Source organism: Equus caballus, chromosome 25, assembly GCF_041296265.1.
Source record: "Equus caballus isolate H_3958 breed thoroughbred chromosome 25, TB-T2T, whole genome shotgun sequence".
In the NCBI taxonomy this organism is placed as follows: Eukaryota; Metazoa; Chordata; class Mammalia; order Perissodactyla; family Equidae; genus Equus; species Equus caballus.
Genome location: NC_091708.1, coordinates 2,880,681 through 2,899,587, shown reverse-complemented (window position 1 = coordinate 2,899,587; position 18,907 = coordinate 2,880,681).

Here is an 18,907-nt window from a genome sequence, read left to right as displayed (position 1 = left end):
AACTGCGTTTCACAGGCCTTTGGAAGAGATGTTCCCGGTAGGCTGTAAGAGCACTGTGCAGAGCGAGTTGTTTCTTAGCTTCCCAAAGAGCTGGAAGCAAGATGCTGTGGGGCCCAACTCGCGCTTTGCAAAGAAGCCTGCACGTTGTGCCTTTCAGCTCTAGGGCAAAGTAGCACACCCAGAGCAGAAGTCCTACTTAAGCCAGATCAGGCCTGCAAAGAAACTGCGTTTCACAGGCCTTTGGAAGAGATGTTCCCGGTAGGCTGTAAGAGCACTGTGCAGAGCGAGTTGTTTCTTAGCTTCCCAAAGAGCTGGAAGCAAGATGCTGTGGGGCCCAACTCGCCCTTTGGAAAGAAGCCTGCACGATGTGCCTTTCAGCTCTAGGGCAAAGTAGCACACCCAGAGCAGAAGTCCTACTTCAGCCAGATCAGGCCTGCAAAGAAACTGCGTTTCACAGGCCTTTGGAAGAGATGTTCCTGGTAGGCTATAAGAGCACTGTGCAGAGCGAGTTGTTTCTTAGCTTCCCAAAGAGCTGGAAGCAAGATGCTGTGGGGCCCAACTCGCCCTTTGGAAAGAAGCTTGCACGTTTTCCCTTTCAGCTCTAGGGCAAAGTAGCACACCCAGAGCAGTAGTCCTACTTCAGCCAGATCAGGCATCCAAAGAAGCTGCGTTTCACAGGCCTTTGGAAGAGATGATCCCGGTAGGCTGTAAGAGCACTGTGCAGAGCGAGTGGTTTCTTAGCTTCCCAAAGAGCTGGAAGCAAGATGCTGTGGGGCCCAACTCGCCCTTTGGAAAGAAGCCTGCACGTTGTGTCTTTGAGCTCTAGGGCAAAGTAGCACACCCAGAGCAGAAGTCATACTTCAGCCAGATCAGGCCTGCAAAGAAACTGCGTTTCACAGGCCTTTGGAAGAGATGTTCCCACTAGGCTGTAAGAGCACTGTGCAGAGCGAGTTGTTTCTTAGCTTCCCAAAGAGCTGGAAGCAAGATGCTGTGGGGCCCAACTCGCCCTTTGGAAAGAAGCCTGCACGTTGTGCCTTTCAGCTCTAGGGCAAAGCAGCACACCCAGAGCAGAAGTCCTACTTCAGCCAGATCAGGCCTGCAAAGAAACTGCGTTTCACAGGCCTTTGGAAGAGATGTTCCCACTAGGCTGTAAGAGCACTGTGCAGAGCGAGTGGTTTCTTAGCTTCCCAAAGAGCTGGAAGCAAGATGCTGTGGGGCCCAACTCGCCCTTTGGAAAGAAGCCTGCACGTTGTGCCTTTCAGCTCTAGGGCAAAGTAGCACACCCAGAGCAGAAGTGCTACTTCAGCCAGATCAGGCCTGCAAAGAAACTGTGTTTCACAGGCCTTTGGAAGAGATTTTCCCACTAGGCTGTAAGAGCACTGTGCAGAGCGAGTTGTTTCTTAGCTTCCCAAAGAGCTGGAAGCAAGATGCTGTGGGGCCCAACTCGCCCTTTGGAAAGAAGCCTGCACGTTGTGCCTTTCAGCTCTAGGGCAAAGTAGCACACCCAGAGCAGAAGTCCTACTTCAGCCAGATCAGGCCTGCAAAGAAACTGCGTTTCACAGGCCTTTGGAAGAGAAGTTCCCGGTAGGCTGTAAGAGCACTGAGCAGAGCGAGTTGTTTCTTAGCTTCCCAAAGAGCTGGAAGCAAGATGCTGTGGGGCCCAACTCGCCCTTTGGAAAGAAGCCTGCACGTTGTGCCTTTCAGCTCTAGGGCAAAGTAGCACACCCAGAGCAGAAGTCCTACTTCAGCCAGATCAGGCCTGCAAAGAAACTGCGTTTCACAGGCCTTTGGAAGAGATATTCCCACTAGGCTGTAAGAGCACTGTGCAGAGCGAGTGGTTTCTTAGCTTCCTAAAGAGCTGGAAGCAAGATTCTGTGCGGCCCAACTCGCCCTTTGGAAAGAAGCCTGCACGTTGTGCCTTTCAGCTCTAGGGCAAAGTAGCACACCCAGAGCAGAAGTCCTACTTCAGCCAGATCAGGCCTGCAAAGAAACTGCGTTTCACAGACCTTTGGAAGAGATGTTCCCGGTAGGATGTAAGAGCACTGTGCAGAGCGAGTTGTTTCTTAGCTTCCCAAAGAGCTGGAAGCAAGATGCTGTGGGGCCCAACTCGCCCTTTGGAAAGAAGCCTGCACGTTGTGCCTTTCAGCTCTAGGGCAAAGTAGCACACCCAGAGCAGAAGTCCTACTTCAGCCAGATCAGGCCTGCAAAGAAACTGCGTTTCACAGGCCTTTGGAAGAGATGTTCCCGGTAGGCTGTAAGAGCACTGTGCAGAGCGAGTTGTTTCTTAGCTTCCCAAAGAGCTGGAAGCAAGCTGCTGTGGGGCCCAACTCGCCCTTTGGAAAGAAGCCTGCACGTTGTGCCTTTCAGCTCTAGGGCAAAGTAGCACACCCAGAGCAGAAGTCCTACTTCAGCCAGATCAGGCCTGCAAAGAAACTGCGTTTCACAGGCCTTTGGAAGAGATGTTCCCACTAGGCTGTAAGAGCACTGTGCAGAGCGAGTTGTTTCTTAGCTTCCCAAAGAGCTGGAAGCAAGATGCTGTGGGGCCCAACTCGCCCTTTGGAAAGAAGACTGCACGTTGTGCCTTTCAGCTCTAGGGCAAAGTAGCACACCCAGAGCAGAAGTCCTACTTCAGCCAGATCAGGCCTGCAAAGAAACTGCGTTTCACAGGCCTTTGGAAGAGATGTTCCCCGTAGGCTGTAAGAGCACTGTGCAGAGCGAGTTGTTTCTTAGCTTCCCAAAGAGCTGGAAGCAAGATGCTGTGGGGCCCAACTCGCCCTTTGGAAAGAAGCCTGCACGATGTGCCTTTCAGCTCTAGGGCAAAGTAGCACACCCAGAGCAGAAGTCCTACTTCAGCCAGATCAGGCCTGCAAAGAAACTGCGTTTCACAGGCCTTTGGAAGAGATGTTCCCGGTAGGCTGTAAGAGCACTGTGCAGAGCGAGTTGTTTCTTAGCTTCCCAAAGGGCTGGAAGCAAGATGCTGTGGGGCCCAACTCGCCCTTTGGAAAGAAGCCAGCACGTTGTGCCTTTCAGCTCTAGTGCAAAGTAGCACACCCAGAGCAGAAGTCCCACTTCAGCCAGATCAGGCCTCCAAAGAAACTGAGTTTCACAGGCCTTTGGAAGAGATGTTCCCGGTAGGCTGTAAGAGCACTGTGCAGAGCGAGTTGTTTCTTAGCTTCCCAAAGAGCTGGAAGCAAGATGCTGTGGGGTCCAACTCGCCCTTTGGAAAGAAGCCTGCACGTTGTGCCTTTCAGCTCTAGGGCAAAGTAGCACACCCAGAGCAGAAGTCCGACTTCAGCCAGATCAGGCCTGCAAAGAAACTGCGTTTCACAGGCCTTTGGAAGAGATGTTCCCGGTAGGCTGTAAGAGCACTGTGCAGAGCGAGATGTTTCTTAGCTTCCCAAAGAGCTGGAAGCAAGATGCTGTGGGGCCCAACTCGCCCTTTGGAAAGAAGCCTGCACGTTGTGTCTTTCAGCTCTAGGGCAAAGTAGCACACCCAGAGCAGAAATCCTAATTCAGCCAGATCAGGCCTGCAAAGAAACTGCGTTTCACAGGCCTTTGGAAGAGATGTTCCCGGTAGGCTGTAAGAGCACTGTGCAGAGCGAGTGATTTCTTAGGTTCCCAAAGAGCTGGAAGCAACATGCTGTGGGGCCAAATCGCCCTTTGGAAAGAAGTCTGCACGATGTGCCTTTCAGCTCTAGGGCAAAGTAGCACACCCAGAGCAGAAGTCCTACTTCAGCCAGAGCAGGCCTGCAAAGAAACTGCGTTTCACAGGCCTTTGGAAGAGATGTTCCCGGTAGGCTGTAAGAGCACTGTGCAGAGCGAGTTGTTTCTTAGCTTCCCAAAGAGCTGGAAGCAAGATGCTGTGGGGCCCAACTCGCCCTTTGGAAAGAAGCCTGCACGTTGTGCCTTTCAGCTCTAGGGCAAAGTAGCACACCCAGAGCAGAAGTCCTACTTCAGCCAGATCAGGCCTGCAAAGAAACTGCGTTTCACAGGCCTTTGTAAGTGATTTTCCCGGTAGGCTCTAAGAGCACTGTGCAGAGCGAGTTGTATCTTTGCTTCCCAAAGAGTTGGAAGCAAGATGCTGTGGGGCCCAACTCGCCCTTTGGAAAGAAGCCTGCACGTTGTGCCTTTCAGCTCTAGGGCAAAGTAGCACACCCAGAGCAAAAGTCCTACTTCAGCCAGATCAGGCCTGCAAAGAAACTGCGTTTCACAGGCCTTTGGAAGAGAAGTTCCCGGTAGGCCGTAAGAGCACTGTGCAGAGCGAGTTGTTTCTTAGCTTACCAAAGGGCTGGAAGCAAGATGCTGTGGGGCCCAACTCGCCCTTTGGAAAGAAGCCTGCACGTTGTGCCTTTCAGCTCTAGGTAAAAGTAGCACACCCAGAGCAGAAGTCCCACTTCAGCCAGATCTGGCCTCCAAAGAAACTGACTTTCACAGGCCTTTGGAAGAGATGTTCCCGGTAGGCTGTAAGAGCACTGTGCAGAGCGAGTTGTTTCTTAGCTTCCCAAAGAGCTGGAAGCAAGATGCTGTGGGGCCCAACTCGCCCTTTGGAAAGAAGCCTGCACGTTGTGTCTTTCAGCTCTAGGGCAAAGTAGAACACCCAGAGCAGAAGTCCTACTTCAGCCAGATCAGGCCTGCAAAGAAACTGCGTTTCACAGGCCTTTGGAAGAGATTTTCCCACTAGGCTGTAAGAGCACTGTGCAGAGCGAGTTGTTTCTTAGCTTCCCAAAGAGCTGGAAGCAAGATGCTGTGGGGCCCAACTCGCCCTTTGGAAAGAAGCCTGCACGTTGTGCCTTTCAGCTCTAGGACAAAGTAGCACACCCAGAGCTGAAATCCTAATTCAGCCAGATCAGGCCTGCAAAGAAACTGCGTTTCACAGGCCTTTTGAAGAGATGTTCCCACTAGGCTGTAAGAGCACTGTGCAGAGCGAGTTGTTTCTTACCTTCCCCAAGAGATGGAAGCAAGATGCTGTGGGGCCCAACTCGCCCTTTGGAAAGAAGCCTGCACGTTGTGCCTTTCAGCTCTAGGGCAAAGTAGCACACCCAGAGCAGAAGTGCTACTTCAGCCAGATCAGGCCTGCAAAGAAACTGCGTTTCACAGGCCTTTGGAAGAGATGTTCCCGGTAGGCTGTAAGAGCACTGTGCAGAGCGAGTTGTTTCTTAGCTTCCCAAAGAGCTGGAAGCAAGATGCTGTGGGGCCCAACTCGCCCTTTGGAAAGAAGCCTGCACGTTGTGCCTTTCAGCTCTAGGGCAAAGTAGCACACCGAGAGCAGAAGTGCTACTTCAGCCAGATCAGGCCTGAAAAGAAACTGCGTTTCACAGGCCATTGGAAGAGATGTTCCCGGTAGGCTGTGAGAGCACTGTGCAGAGCGAGTTGTTTCTTAGCTTCCCAAAGAGCTGGAAGCAAGATGCTGTGGGGCCCAACTCGCCCTTTGGAAAGAAGCCTGCACGTTGTGCCTTTCAGCTCTAGGGCAAAGTAGCACACCCAGAGCAGAAGTCCTACTTCAGCCAGATCAGGCCTGCAAAGAAACTGCGTTTCATAGGCCTTTGGAAGAGATGTTCCCACTAGGCTGAAAGAGCACTGTGCAGAGCGAGTTGTTTCTTAGCTTCCCAAAGAGCTGGAAGCAAGATGCTGTGGGGCCCAACTCGCCCTTTGGAAAGAAGCCTGCACGTTGTGCCTTTCAGCTCTAGGGCAAAGTAGCACACCCAGAGCAGAAGTCCTACTTCAGCCAGATCAGGCCTGCAAAGAAACTGCGTTTCACAGGCCTTTGGAAGAGATGTTCCCGGTAGGCTGTAAGAGCACTGTGCAGAGCGAGTTGTTTCTTAGCTTCCCAAAGAGCTGGAAGCAAGATGCTGTGGGGCCCAACTCGCGCTTTGCAAAGAAGCCTGCACGTTGTGCCTTTCAGCTCTAGGGCAAAGTAGCACACCCAGAGCAGAAGTCCTACTTCAGCCAGATCAGGCCTGCAAAGAAACTGCGTTTCACAGGCCTTTGGAAGAGATGTTCCCACTAGGCTGTAAGAGCACTGTGCAGAGCGAGTTGTTTCTTAGCTTCCCAAAGAACTGGAAGCAAGATGCTGTGGGGCCCAACTCGCCCTTTGGAAAGAAGCCTGCACGTTGTGCCTTTCAGCTCTAGGGCAAAGCAGCACACCCAGAGCAGAAGTCCTACTTCAGCCAGATCAGGCCTGCAAAGAAACTGCGTTTCACAGGCCTTTGGAAGAGATGTTCCCACTAGGCTGTAAGAGCACTGTGCAGAGCGAGTGGTTTCTTAGCTTCCCAAAGAGCTGGAAGCAAGATGCTGTGGGGCCCAACTCGCCCTTTGGAAAGAAGCCTGCACGTTGTGCCTTTCAGCTCTAGGGCAAAGTAGCACACCCAGAGCAGAAGTCCTACTTCAGCCAGATCAGGCCTGCAAAGAAACTGTGTTTCACAGGCCTTTGGAAGAGATTTTCCCACTAGGCTGTAAGAGCACTGTGCAGAGCGAGTTGTTTCTTAGCTTCCCAAAGAGCTGGAAGCAAGATGCTGTGGGGCCCAACTCGCCCTTTGGAAAGAAGCCTGCACGTTGTGTCTTTCAGCTCTAGGGCAAAGTAGCACACCCAGAGCAGAAGACCTACTTCAGCCAGATCAGGCCTGCAAAGAAACTGCGTTTCACAGGCCTTTGGAAGAGATGTTCCCACTAGGCTGTAAGAGCACTGTGCAGAGCGAGTTGTTTCTTAGCTTCCCAAAGAGCTGGAAGCAAGATGCTGTGGGGCCCAACTCGCCCTTTGGAAAGAAGCCTGCACGTTGTGCCTTTCAGCTCTAGGGCAAAGCAGCACACCCAGAGCAGAAGTCCTACTTCAGCCAGATCAGGCCTGCAAAGAAACTGCGTTTCACAGGCCTTTGGAAGAGATGTTCCCACTAGGCTGTAAGAGCACTGTGCAGAGCGAGTTGTTTCTTAGCTTCCCAAAGAGCTGGAAGCAAGATGCTGTGGGGCCCAACTCGCCCTTTGGAAAGAAGCCTGCACGTTGTGCCTTTCAGCTCTAGGGCAAAGTAGCACACCCAGAGCAGTAGTCCTACTTCAGCCAGATCAGGCCTCCAAAGAAGCTGCGTTTCACAGGCCTTTGGAAGAGATGTTCCCGGTAGGCTGTAAGAGCACTGTGCAGAGCGAGTGGTTTCTTAGCTTCCCAAAGAGCTGGAAGCAAGATGCTGTGGGGCCCAACTCGCCCTTTGGAAAGAAGCCTGCACGTTGTGTCTTTCAGCTCTAGGGCAAAGTAGCACACCCAGAGCAGAAGTCATACTTCAGCCAGATCAGGCCTGCAAAGAAACTGCGTTTCACAGGCCTTTGGAAGAGATGTTCCCACTAGGCTGTAAGAGCACTGTGCAGAGCGAGTTGTTTCTTAGCTTCCCAAAGAGCTGGAAGCAAGATGCTGTGGGGCCCAACTCGCCCTTTGGAAAGAAGCCTGCACGTTGTGCCTTTCAGCTCTAGGGCAAAGCAGCACACCCAGAGCAGAAGTCCTACTTCAGCCAGATCAGGCCTGCAAAGAAACTGCGTTTCACAGGCCTTTGGAAGAGATGTTCCCACTAGGCTGTAAGAGCACTGTGCAGAGCGAGTGGTTTCTTAGCTTCCCAAAGAGCTGGAAGCAAGATGCTGTGGGGCCCAACTCGCCCTTTGGAAAGAAGCCTGCACGTTGTGTCTTTCAGCTCTAGGGCAAAGTAGCACACCCAGAGCAGAAATCCTAATTCAGCCAGATCAGGCCTGCAAAGAAACTGCGTTTCACAGGCCTTTGGAAGAGATGTTCCCGGTAGGCTGTAAGAGCACTGTGCAGAGCGAGTGGTTTCTTAGGTTCCCAAAGAGCTGGAAGCAACATGCTGTGGGGCCAAATCGCCCTTTGGAAAGAAGTCTGCACGATGTGCCTTTCAGCTCTAGGGCAAAGTAGCACACCCAGAGCAGAAGTCCTACTTCAGCCAGAGCAGGCCTGCAAAGAAACTGCGTTTCACAGGCCTTTGGAAGAGATGTTCCCGGTAGGCTGTAAGAGCACTGTGCAGAGCGAGTTGTTTCTTAGCTTCCCAAAGAGCTGGAAGCAAGATGCTGTGGGGCCCAACTCGCCCTTTGGAAAGAAGCCTGCACGTTGTGCCTTTCAGCTCTAGGGCAAAGTAGCACACCCAGAGCAGAAGTCCTACTTCAGCCAGATCAGGCCTGCAAAGAAACTGCGTTTCACAGGCCTTTGTAAGTGATTTTCCCGGTAGGCTCTAAGAGCACTGTGCAGAGCGAGTTGTATCTTTGCTTCCCAAAGAGTTGGAAGCAAGATGCTGTGGGGCCCAACTCGCCCTTTGGAAAGAAGCCTGCACGTTGTGCCTTTCAGCTCTAGGACAAAGTAGCACACCCAGAGCTGAAATCCTAATTCAGCCAGATCAGGCCTGCAAAGAAACTGCGTTTCACAGGCCTTTTGAAGAGATGTTCCCACTAGGCTGTAAGAGCACTGTGCAGAGCGAGTTGTTTCTTACCTTCCCCAAGAGATGGAAGCAAGATGCTGTGGGGCCCAACTCGCCCTTTGGAAAGAAGCCTGCACGTTGTGCCTTTCAGCTCTAGGGCAAAGTAGCACACCCAGAGCAGAAGTGCTACTTCAGCCAGATCAGGCCTGCAAAGAAACTGCGTTTCACAGGCCTTTGGAAGAGATGTTCCCGGTAGGCTGTAAGAGCACTGTGCAGAGCGAGTTGTTTCTTAGCTTCCCAAAGAGCTGGAAGCAAGATGCTGTGGGGCCCAACTCGCCCTTTGGAAAGAAGCCTGCACGTTGTGCCTTTCAGCTCTAGGGCAAAGTAGCACACCGAGAGCAGAAGTGCTACTTCAGCCAGATCAGGCCTGAAAAGAAACTGCGTTTCACAGGCCATTGGAAGAGATGTTCCCGGTAGGCTGTGAGAGCACTGTGCAGAGCGAGTTGTTTCTTAGCTTCCCAAAGAGCTGGAAGCAAGATGCTGTGGGGCCCAACTCGCCCTTTGGAAAGAAGCCTGCACGTTGTGCCTTTCAGCTCTAGGGCAAAGTAGCACACCCAGAGCAGAAGTCCTACTTCAGCCAGATCAGGCCTGCAAAGAAACTGCGTTTCATAGGCCTTTGGAAGAGATGTTCCCACTAGGCTGTAAGAGCACTGTGCAGAGCGAGTTGTTTCTTAGCTTCCCAAAGAGCTGGAAGCAAGATGCTGTGGGGCCCAACTCGCCCTTTGGAAAGAAGCCTGCACGTTGTGCCTTTCAGCTCTAGGGCAAAGTAGCACACCCAGAGCAGAAGTCCTACTTCAGCCAGATCAGGCCTGCAAAGAAACTGCGTTTCACAGGCCTTTGGAAGAGATGTTCCCGGTAGGCTGTAAGAGCACTGTGCAGAGCGAGTTGTTTCTTAGCTTCCCAAAGAGCTGGAAGCAAGATGCTGTGGGGCCCAACTCGCGCTTTGCAAAGAAGCCTGCACGTTGTGCCTTTCAGCTCTAGGGCAAAGTAGCACACCCAGAGCAGAAGTCCTACTTCAGCCAGATCAGGCCTGCAAAGAAACTGCGTTTCACAGGCCTTTGGAAGAGATGTTCCCACTAGGCTGTAAGAGCACTGTGCAGAGCGAGTTGTTTCTTAGCTTCCCAAAGAACTGGAAGCAAGATGCTGTGGGGCCCAACTCGCCCTTTGGAAAGAAGCCTGCACGTTGTGCCTTTCAGCTCTAGGGCAAAGCAGCACACCCAGAGCAGAAGTCCTACTTCAGCCAGATCAGGCCTGCAAAGAAACTGCGTTTCACAGGCCTTTGGAAGAGATGTTCCCACTAGGCTGTAAGAGCACTGTGCAGAGCGAGTGGTTTCTTAGCTTCCCAAAGAGCTGGAAGCAAGATGCTGTGGGGCCCAACTCGCCCTTTGGAAAGAAGCCTGCACGTTGTGCCTTTCAGCTCTAGGGCAAAGTAGCACACCCAGAGCAGAAGTCCTACTTCAGCCAGATCAGGCCTGCAAAGAAACTGTGTTTCACAGGCCTTTGGAAGAGATTTTCCCACTAGGCTGTAAGAGCACTGTGCAGAGCGAGTTGTTTCTTAGCTTCCCAAAGAGCTGGAAGCAAGATGCTGTGGGGCCCAACTCGCCCTTTGGAAAGAAGCCTGCACGTTGTGTCTTTCAGCTCTAGGGCAAAGTAGCACACCCAGAGCAGAAGACCTACTTCAGCCAGATCAGGCCTGCAAAGAAACTGCGTTTCACAGGCCTTTGGAAGAGATGTTCCCACTAGGCTGTAAGAGCACTGTGCAGAGCGAGTTGTTTCTTAGCTTCCCAAAGAGCTGGAAGCAAGATGCTGTGGGGCCCAACTCGCCCTTTGGAAAGAAGCCTGCACGTTGTGCCTTTCAGCTCTAGGGCAAAGCAGCACACCCAGAGCAGAAGTCCTACTTCAGCCAGATCAGGCCTGCAAAGAAACTGCGTTTCACAGGCCTTTGGAAGAGATGTTCCCACTAGGCTGTAAGAGCACTGTGCAGAGCGAGTTGTTTCTTAGCTTCCCAAAGAGCTGGAAGCAAGATGCTGTGGGGCCCAACTCGCCCTTTGGAAAGAAGCCTGCACGTTGTGCCTTTCAGCTCTAGGGCAAAGTAGCACACCCAGAGCAGTAGTCCTACTTCAGCCAGATCAGGCCTCCAAAGAAGCTGCGTTTCACAGGCCTTTGGAAGAGATGTTCCCGGTAGGCTGTAAGAGCACTGTGCAGAGCGAGTGGTTTCTTAGCTTCCCAAAGAGCTGGAAGCAAGATGCTGTGGGGCCCAACTCGCCCTTTGGAAAGAAGCCTGCACGTTGTGTCTTTCAGCTCTAGGGCAAAGTAGCACACCCAGAGCAGAAGTCCTACTTCAGCCAGATCAGGCCTGCAAAGAAACTGCGTTTCACAGGCCTTTGGAAGAGATGTTCCCACTAGGCTGTAAGAGCACTGTGCAGAGCGAGTTGTTTCTTAGCTTCCCAAAGAACTGGAAGCAAGATGCTGTGGGGCCCAACTCGCCCTTTGGAAAGAAGCCTGCACGTTGTGCCTTTCAGCTCTAGGGCAAAGCAGCACACCCAGAGCAGAAGTCCTACTTCAGCCAGATCAGGCCTGCAAAGAAACTGCGTTTCACAGGCCTTTGGAAGAGATGTTCCCAGTAGGCTGTAAGAGCACTGTGCAGAGCGAGTGGTTTCTTAGCTTCCCAAAGAGCTGGAAGCAAGATGCTGTGGGGCCCAACTCGCCCTTTGGAAAGAAGCCTGCACGTTGTGCCTTTCAGCTCTAGGGCAAAGTAGCACACCCAGAGAAGAAGTCCTACTTCAGCCAGATCAGGCCTGCAAAGAAACTGTGTTTCACAGGCCTTTGGAAGAGATTTTCCCACTAGGCTGTAAGAGCACTGTGCAGAGCGAGTTGTTTCTTAGCTTCCCAAAGAGCTGGAAGCAAGATGCTGTGGGGCCCAACTCGCCCTTTGGAAAGAAGCCTGCACGTTGTGTCTTTCAGCTCTAGGGCAAAGTAGAACACCCAGAGCAGAAGTCCTACTTCAGCCAGATCAGGCCTGCAAAGAAACTGCGTTTCACAGGCCTTTGGAAGAGATTTTCCCACTAGGCTGTAAGAGCACTGTGCAGAGCGAGTTGTTTCTTAGCTTCCCAAAGAGCTGGAAGCAAGATGCTGTGGGGCCCAACTCGCCCTTTGGAAAGAAGCCTGCACGTTGTGCCTTTCAGCTCTAGGACAAAGTAGCACACCCAGAGCTGAAATCCTAATTCAGCCAGATCAGGCCTGCAAAGAAACTGCGTTTCACAGGCCTTTTGAAGAGATGTTCCCACTAGGCTGTAAGAGCACTGTGCAGAGCGAGTTGTTTCTTACCTTCCCCAAGAGATGGAAGCAAGATGCTGTGGGGCCCAACTCGCCCTTTGGAAAGAAGCCTGCACGTTGTGCCTTTCAGCTCTAGGGCAAAGTAGCACACCCAGAGCAGAAGTGCTACTTCAGCCAGATCAGGCCTGCAAAGAAACTGCGTTTCACAGGCCTTTGGAAGAGATGTTCCCGGTAGGCTGTAAGAGCACTGTGCAGAGCGAGTTGTTTCTTAGCTTCCCAAAGAGCTGGAAGCAAGATGCTGTGGGGCCCAACTCGCCCTTTGGAAAGAAGCCTGCACGTTGTGCCTTTCAGCTCTAGGGCAAAGTAGCACACCGAGAGCAGAAGTGCTACTTCAGCCAGATCAGGCCTGAAAAGAAACTGCGTTTCACAGGCCATTGGAAGAGATGTTCCCGGTAGGCTGTGAGAGCACTGTGCAGAGCGAGTTGTTTCTTAGCTTCCCAAAGAGCTGGAAGCAAGATGCTGTGGGGCCCAACTCGCCCTTTGGAAAGAAGCCTGCACGTTGTGCCTTTCAGCTCTAGGGCAAAGTAGCACACCCAGAGCAGAAGTCCTACTTCAGCCAGATCAGGCCTGCAAAGAAACTGCGTTTCATAGGCCTTTGGAAGACATGTTCCCACTAGGCTGTAAGAGCACTGTGCAGAGCGAGTTGTTTCTTAGCTTCCCAAAGAGCTGGAAGCAAGATGCTGTGGGGCCCAACTCGCCCTTTGGAAAGAAGCCTGCACGTTGTGCCTTTCAGCTCTAGGGCAAAGTAGCACACCCAGAGCAGAAGTCCTACTTCAGCCAGATCAGGCCTGCAAAGAAACTGCGTTTCACAGGCCTTTGGAAGAGATGTTCCCGGTAGGCTGTAAGAGCACTGTGCAGAGCGAGTTGTTTCTTAGCTTCCCAAAGAGCTGGAAGCAAGATGCTGTGGGGCCCAACTCGCGCTTTGCAAAGAAGCCTGCACGTTGTGCCTTTCAGCTCTAGGGCAAAGTAGCACACCCAGAGCAGAAGTCCTACTTCAGCCAGATCAGGCCTGCAAAGAAACTGCGTTTCACAGGCCTTTGGAAGAGATGTTCCCACTAGGCTGTAAGAGCACTGTGCAGAGCGAGTTGTTTCTTAGCTTCCCAAAGAACTGGAAGCAAGATGCTGTGGGGCCCAACTCGCCCTTTGGAAAGAAGCCTGCACGTTGTGCCTTTCAGCTCTAGGGCAAAGCAGCACACCCAGAGCAGAAGTCCTACTTCAGCCAGATCAGGCCTGCAAAGAAACTGCGTTTCACAGGCCTTTGGAAGAGATGTTCCCACTAGGCTGTAAGAGCACTGTGCAGAGCGAGTGGTTTCTTAGCTTCCCAAAGAGCTGGAAGCAAGATGCTGTGGGGCCCAACTCGCCCTTTGGAAAGAAGCCTGCACGTTGTGCCTTTCAGCTCTAGGGCAAAGTAGCACACCCAGAGCAGAAGTCCTACTTCAGCCAGATCAGGCCTGCAAAGAAACTGCGTTTCACAGGCCTTTGGAAGAGATGTTCCCACTAGGCTGTAAGAGCACTGTGCAGAGCGAGTTGTTTCTTAGCTTCCCAAATAACTGGAAGCAAGATGCTGTGGGGCCCAACTCGCCCTTTGGAAAGAAGCCTGCACGTTGTGCCTTTCAGCTCTAGGGCAAAGCAGCACACCCAGAGCAGAAGTCCTACTTCAGCCAGATCAGGCCTGCAAAGAAACTGCGTTTCACAGGCCTTTGGAAGAGATGTTCCCAGTAGGCTGTAAGAGCACTGTGCAGAGCGAGTGGTTTCTTAGCTTCCCAAAGAGCTGGAAGCAAGATGCTGTGGGGCCCAACTCGCCCTTTGGAAAGAAGCCTGCACGTTGTGCCTTTCAGCTCTAGGGCAAAGTAGCACACCCAGAGAAGAAGTCCTACTTCAGCCAGATCAGGCCTGCAAAGAAACTGTGTTTCACAGGCCTTTGGAAGAGATTTTCCCACTAGGCTGTAAGAGCACTGTGCAGAGCGAGTTGTTTCTTAGCTTCCCAAAGAGCTGGAAGCAAGATGCTGTGGGGCCCAACTCGCCCTTTGGAAAGAAGCCTGCACGTTGTGTCTTTCAGCTCTAGGGCAAAGTAGCACACCCAGAGCAGAAGACCTACTTCAGCCAGATCAGGCCTGCAAAGAAACTGCGTTTCACAGGCCTTTGGAAGAGATGTTCCCACTAGGCTGTAAGAGCACTGTGCAGAGCGAGTTGTTTCTTAGCTTCCCAAAGAGCTGGAAGCAAGATGCTGTGGGGCCCAACTCGCCCTTTGGAAAGAAGCCTGCACGTTGTGCCTTTCAGCTCTAGGGCAAAGCAGCACACCCAGAGCAGAAGTCCTACTTCAGCCAGATCAGGCCTGCAAAGAAACTGCGTTTCACAGGCCTTTGGAAGAGATGTTCCCACTAGGCTGTAAGAGCACTGTGCAGAGCGAGTGGTTTCTTAGCTTCCCAAAGAGCTGGAAGCAAGATGCTGTGGGGCCCAACTCGCCCTTTGGAAAGAAGCCTGCACGTTGTGCCTTTCAGCTCTAGGGCAAAGTAGCACACCCAGAGCAGAAGTGCTACTTCAGCCAGATCAGGCCTGCAAAGAAACTGTGTTTCACAGGCCTTTGGAAGAGATTTTCCCACTAGGCTGTAAGAGCACTGTGCAGAGCGAGTTGTTTCTTAGCTTCCCAAAGAGCTGGAAGCAAGATGCTGTGGGGCCCAACTCGCCCTTTGGAAAGAAGCCTGCACGTTGTGCCTTTCAGCTCTAGGGCAAAGTAGCACACCCAGAGCAGAAGTGCTACTTCAGCCAGATCAGGCCTGCAAAGAAACTGTGTTTCACAGGCCTTTGGAAGAGATTTTCCCACTAGGCTGTAAGAGCACTGTGCAGAGCGAGTTGTTTCTTAGCTTCCCAAAGAGCTGGAAGCAAGATGCTGTGGGGCCCAACTCGCCCTTTGGAAAGAAGCCTGCACGTTGTGCCTTTCAGCTCTAGGGCAAAGTAGCACACCCAGAGCAGAAGTCCTACTTCAGCCAGATCAGGCCTGCAAAGAAACTGCGTTTCACAGGCCTTTGGAAGAGATGTTCCCACTAGGCTGTAAGAGCACTGTGCAGAGCGAGTGGTTTCTTAGCTTCCTAAAGAGCTGGAAGCAAGATTCTGTGCGGCCCAACTCGCCCTTTGGAAAGAAGCCTGCACGTTGTGCCTTTCAGCTCTAGGGCAAAGTAGCACACCCAGAGCAGAAGTCCTACTTCAGCCAGATCAGGCCTGCAAAGAAACTGCGTTTCACAGACCTTTGGAAGTGATGTTCCCGGTAGGATGTAAGAGCACTGTGCAGAGCGAGTTGTTTCTTAGCTTCCCAAAGAGCTGGAAGAAAGATGCTGTGGGGCCCAACTCGCCCTTTGGAAAGAAGCCTGCACGTTGTGCCTTTCAGCTCTAGGGCAAAGTAGCACACCCAGAGCAGAAGTCCTACTTCAGCCAGATCAGGCCTGCAAAGAAACTGCGTTTCACAGGCCTTTGGAAGAGATGTTCCCGGTAGGCTGTAAGAGCACTGTGCAGAGCGAGTTGTTTCTTAGCTTCCCAAAGAGCTGGAAGCAAGATGCTGTGGGGCCCAACTCGCCCTTTGGAAAGAAGCCTGCACGATGTGCCTTTCAGCTCTAGGGCAAAGTAGCACACCCAGAGCAGAAGTCCTACTTCAGCCAGATCAGGCCTGCAAAGAAACTGCGTTTCACAGGCCTTTGGAAGAGATGTTCCTGGTAGGCTATAAGAGCACTGTGCAGAGCGAGTTGTTTCTTAGCTTCCCAAAGAGCTGGAAGCAAGATGCTGTGGGGCCCAACTCGCCCTTTGGAAAGAAGCCTGCACGTTGTGCCTTTCAGCTCTAGGGCAAAGTAGCACACCCAGAGCAGTAGTCCTACTTCAGCCAGATCAGGCCTCCAAAGAAGCTGCGTTTCACAGGCCTTTGGAAGAGATGTTCCCGGTAGGCTGTAAGAGCACTGTGCAGAGCGAGTGGTTTCTTAGCTTCCCAAAGAGCTGGAAGCAAGATGCTGTGGGGCCCAACTCGCCCTTTGGAAAGAAGCCTGCACGTTGTGTCTTTCAGCTCTAGGGCAAAGTAGCACACCCAGAGCAGAAGTCCTACTTCAGCCAGATCAGGCCTGCAAAGAAACTGCGTTTCACAGGCCTTTGGAAGAGATGTTCCCACTAGGCTGTAAGAGCACTGTGCAGAGCGAGTTGTTTCTTAGCTTCCCAAAGAGCTGGAAGCAAGATGCTGTGGGGCCCAACTCGCCCTTTGGAAAGAAGCCTGCACGTTGTGCCTTTCAGCTCTAGGGCAAAGCAGCACACCCAGAGCAGAATTCCTACTTCAGCCAGATCAGGCCTGCAAAGAAACTGCGTTTCACAGGCCTTTGGAAGAGATGTTCCCGGTAGGCTGTAAGAGCACTGTGCAGAGCGAGTTGTTTCTTAGCTTCCCAAAGAGCTGGAAACAAGATGCTGTGGGGCCCAACTCGCCCTTTGGAAAGAAGCCTGCACGTTGTGCCTTTCAGCTGTAGGGCAATGTAGCACACCCAGAGCAGAAGTCCGACTTCAGCCAGATCAGGCCTGCAAAGAAACTGCGTTTCACAGGCCTTTGGAAGAGATGTTCCCGGTAGGCTGTAAGAGCACTGTGCAGAGCGATAGCTTTCTTAGGTTCCCAAAGAGCTGGAAGAAAGATGCTGTGGGGCCCAACTCGCCCTTTGGAAAGAAGCCTGCACGTTAGGCCTTTCAGCTCTAGGGAAAAGTAGCACACCCAGAGCAGAAATCCTAATTCAGCCAGATCAGGCCTGCAAAGAAACTGCGTTTCACAGGCCTTTGGAAGAGATGTTCCCGGTAGGCTGTAAGAGCACTGTGCAGAGCGAGTGGTTTCTTAGGTTCCCAAAGAGCTGGAAGCAAGATGCTGTGGGGCCCAAATCACCCTTTGGAAAGAAGCCTGCACGATGTGCCTTTCAGCTCTAGGGCAAAGTAGCACACCCAGAGCAGAAGTCCTACTTCAGCCAGAGCAGGCCTGCAAAGAAACTGCGTTTCACAGGCCTTTGGAAGAGATGTTCCCGGTAGGCTGTAAGAGCACTGTGCAGAGCGAGTTGTTTCTTAGCTTCCAAAAGAGCTGGAAGCAAGATGCTGTGGGGCCCAACTCGCCCTTTGGAAAGAAGCCTGCGCGTTGTGCCTTTCAGCTCTAGGGCAAAGTAGCACACCCAGAGCTGAAGTCCTACTTCAGCCAGATCAGCCCTGCAAAGAAACTGCGTTTCACAGGCCTTTTTAAGTGATGTTGCCGGTAGGCTCTAAGAGCACTGTGCAGAGCGAGTTGTATCTTTGCTTCCCAAAGAGTTGGAAGCAAGATGCTGTGGGGCCCAACTCGCCCTTTGGAAAGAAGCCTGCACGTTGTGCCTTTCAGCTCTAGGGCAAAGTAGCACACCCAGAGCAGAAGTCCTACTTCAGCCAGATCAGGCCTGCAAAGAAACTGCGTTTCACAGGCCTTTGGAAGAGATGTTCCCACTAGGCTGTAAGAGCACTGTGCAGAGCGAGTTGTTTCTTAGCTTCCCAAAGAGCTGGAAGCAAGATGCTGTGGGGCCCAACTCGCCCTTTGGAAAGAAGCCTGCACGTTGTGCCTTTCAGCTCTAGGGCAAAGCAGCACACCCAGAGCAGAAGTCCTACTTCAGCCAGATCAGGCCTGCAAAGAAACTGCGTTTCACAGGCCTTTGGAAGAGATGTTCCCGGTAGGCTGTAAGAGCACTGTGCAGAGCGAGTTGTTTCTTAGCTTCCCAAAGAGCTGGAAACAAGATGCTGTGGGGCCCAACTCGCCCTTTGGAAAGAAGCCTGCACGTTGTGCCTTTCAGCTGTAGGGCAATGTAGCACACCCAGAGCAGAAGTCCGACTTCAGCCAGATCAGGCCTGCAAAGAAACTGCGTTTCACAGGCCTTTGGAAGAGATGTTCCCGGTAGGCTGTAAGAGCACTGTGCAGAGCGATAGCTTTCTTAGGTTCCCAAAGAGCTGGAAGAAAGATGCTGTGGGGCCCAACTCGCCCTTTGGAAAGAAGCCTGCACGTTAGGCCTTTCAGCTCTAGGGAAAAGTAGCACACCCAGAGCAGAAATCCTAATTCAGCCAGATCAGGCCTGCAAAGAAACTGCGTTTCACAGGCCTTTGGAAGAGATGTTCCCGGTAGGCTGTAAGAGCACTGTGCAGAGCGAGTGGTTTCTTAGGTTCCCAAAGAGCTGGAAGCAAGATGCTGTGGGGCCCAAATCACCCTTTGGAAAGAAGCCTGCACGATGTGCCTTTCAGCTCTAGGGCAAAGTAGCACACCCAGAGCAGAAGTCCTACTTCAGCCAGAGCAGGCCTGCAAAGAAACTGCGTTTCACAGGCCTTTGGAAGAGATGTTCCCGGTAGGCTGTAAGAGCACTGTGCAGAGCGAGTTGTTTCTTAGCTTCCAAAAGAGCTGGAAGCAAGATGCTGTGGGGCCCAACTCGCCCTTTGGAAAGAAGCCTGCACGTTGTGCCTTTCAGCTCTAGGGCAAAGTAGCACACCCAGAGCTGAAGTCCTACTTCAGCCAGATCAGCCCTGCAAAGAAACTGCGTTTCACAGGCCTTTTTAAGTGATGTTGCCGGTAGGCTCTAAGAGCACTGTGCAGAGCGAGTTGTATCTTTGCTTCCCAAAGAGTTGGAAGCAAGATGCTGTGGGGCCCAACTCGCCCTTTGGAAAGAAGCCTGCACGTTGTGCCTTTCAGCTCTAGGGCAAAGTAGCACACCCAGAGCAGAAGTCCTACTTCAGCCAGATCAGGCCTGCAAAGAAACTGCGTTTCACAGGCCTTTGGAAGAGATGTTCCCACTAGGCTGTAAGAGCACTGTGCAGAGCGAGTTGTTTCTTAGCTTCCCAAAGAGCTGGAAGCAAGATGCTGTGGGGCCCAACTCGCCCTTTGGAAAGAAGCCTGCACGTTGTGCCTTTCAGCTCTAGGGCAAAGTAGCACACCCAGAGCAGAAGTCCTACTTCAGCCAGATCAGGCCTGCAAAGAAACTGCGTTTCACAGGCCTTTGGAAGAGATGTTCCCGGTAGGCTGTAAGAGCACTGTGCAGAGCGAGTTGTTTCTTAGCTTCCCAAAGAGCTGGAAGCAAGATGCTGTGGGGCCCAACTCGCCC